The sequence below is a fragment of the Cupressus sempervirens genome, chromosome 11, assembly GCF_028749045.1.
Source record: "Cupressus sempervirens isolate cs-2001-9-10 chromosome 11, ASM2874904v1, whole genome shotgun sequence".
Classification (NCBI taxonomy): domain Eukaryota; kingdom Viridiplantae; phylum Streptophyta; class Pinopsida; order Cupressales; family Cupressaceae; genus Cupressus; species Cupressus sempervirens.
Window position 1 is genome coordinate 779,030,893 of NC_143128.1, and position 2,536 is coordinate 779,033,428.

Sequence of the window (2,536 nt, forward strand, 5' to 3'; positions counted from 1 at the left end):
GAATTTTTTTTCAAACCCTAGACCTTTACACAAAAATAAGATACAAGAGAGTTTATATTCTTAGGGGTTTCCTTCCAATATCATATATAAGCACATGCACAATATATATTGTCAATACTTAAATTATTTCCATGGATTTGAAATTATTTGTAATGTCTACTAAAATTTCTTTGTCATTATGTGCTGATGGGTGTACATATTCTATTTGAAGGCTCATAATTTAAACTGGTTAAAAGGATGCTAAAAATGTGGTACGAGTGTAGAGAGATGAAGATACAAAGAGAGAAGGCTTTAAAGTATTAAAGAGGTAAGATCATCCTTCTATTTTTGCATGTTGTAAATTTTTTTTTCTAAGAATTTTTTTGAAGATTCAAAGATATAGTTTGAAATATCTCTTATGTCCATCTACAAACCATTTATTTAACTATTACATATTATTTAACTCTCGACTTCATATACCATCCTAATATGAAGTAGCTCATTTGGTGGTACTTTCAAGGTAGAAATGGTGGATTGAAAATTGCTATAAAGAAAACAATATACATCAATAAAAATTCCTTAAAAAATTCCCCTTGTATTAGTAGTTCTTAGTATGGTCTTTCCTAAGACATATACAACCCCTACATTATTTTCCAAATCAAGTTGTTGCAACTCCTCATATTCAACATTACCTATTTCTATTGGATTTGCAAGACAATCATTTGTACCATCCTTAGGTTCTTCATTTATGATATGTTTTTTTATGCTTTTGTTAACATGGGTGAGAAAACTCTCCCCTTCCATGCTTAGAGCCACATAATTGTAACCATATTGTACTAGGCATCTATATACACCCTTAGGCCCAATTTTCCCCACACGAAACCTCTCCTCTAGTAATACTATTATTACTAGAACAACTATTATAGTCAAATAAATATAATTTCATAAAGAGAACCCACATTCTTTATGTAATGCCTCAAAATGAATGGAAATCCATAAATTATCTCATTGAACAAGAAATACACCCCTAGAGTGGGCAATCCTAAATTGGTTACAAGAGCATGAAGATCCTTTCTACTTAAATTTTTTGATATTGTATGCTTATACTTGATCTTGCTTCCATAATTCCAAGAGTATGTTACCTTCAGAAGAATGCCTAAGATTGTAAATGCGACTCATTCTTCCTATGACACCTTATTCAATACTACTAATAGATAGGCTCCCCCTATGAAACCAAAGACAATATAGAATGACAATGTATATATAAAATGAAAGTCCCAAACTACTAGCATCACCAAGCTCACTAGACATGTTGTAATGAGGATGAGCCCAATGAAAAAAACTCCATAGGCATTTCCAATTTTTTTTACCACCCTTGAATTTGACCATAATAGTAAGACAAATAACCATGAGGACAAGTTAATTTATGGAGAGTAAATTAATCCCTTATGTTTCTTTGATATATGTACCATCTTCACTTGAGGGAAACAACCAAGAGCCACCATTTTTATTATTATTGAGTAACTTTTTGAGGTCAATGATTGGCTAGCAATAATTATTGATAATGTTGTAAAAATAAACATGGGCTAGTACACTGCATCTGGAATTGCAATGTAAAATGCATTTTTCATATCTCCAAGGTTGTAGATCAAGTAAGTTTCTTATCCTGTGTAAGTAAGAATTAGAATAGGGTATACTAAAGTAGTGAAAACAATCTAAATGAATCACTTATTAATGTGGATCAAATCAGAAAACATCACCTCAACACTTGTTATATACAAGATAATACCTCAAAGGACCACCCAACCACCTTATTGTTGTTTTTGGAAGAAATATGCAATATAATAAGGATTGAGTCCCTTGAATGTTTTTGATTAATTCTTGATAATATTTTATGTCCCAATAAGAGAATTACTCACAAACCAAAGAATAATTATAGGTGAGAACATAAAACTCACTTTACCAATGCCAAATCTTTGAACAAGGAATAGTAGTGGCATAATTGTAACCAATATTCCCACAATAGCATTTTGCCTTAGATTGACACCCTTTGACTGAATTCCTTGCATAGCTAACAAAAGTGATATTGCAATTTAGAGAGGAACTTGCAAGACATGCTAGGAAGAGGGTTGGCTATCTTTTAGTCTCAAAGTAACATAATACATTAACTAACAATGGAAAAAAACAAGTTTGTTGGGTACTAGAACTCATCAAGAAATATTTAAATTTTTTATTATCAATTATTTCTAATTCAAAGATAAGTTTTGGAGGAAATAGTTTGGCTGCCAATTAGGGAAATTCAAACCTAGAAGCAAAATAACCTTTGCAGTTACTAACAGATCCAACAATGAAGACTACAAATGATGAAAATTTGACAAATAGGAAATTGAATTTTGATGGCAGCATGGCTATCACCAATATTGGCTTAGAGAGAGCTAAAAAGAGGATTGGAACAAAAGAGGGTGCTAGATGCAAGTAATTTATTGCATGTAATGAGATAGGAAATAACCAAATGCTTCTTAAAATAGAAGGTGGTAATGCATGATAGCAGTGATGA

General features: G+C 31.5%; 1 pseudogene; it reads right to left on the minus strand.

Annotated features, from left to right (window-relative positions):
• Positions 1-438: 438 nt before the first annotated feature.
• LOC149531906 (potassium transporter 26 pseudogene) lies at positions 439-2,072 on the minus strand (annotated as a pseudogene).
• Positions 2,073-2,536: the final 464 nt, after the last annotated feature.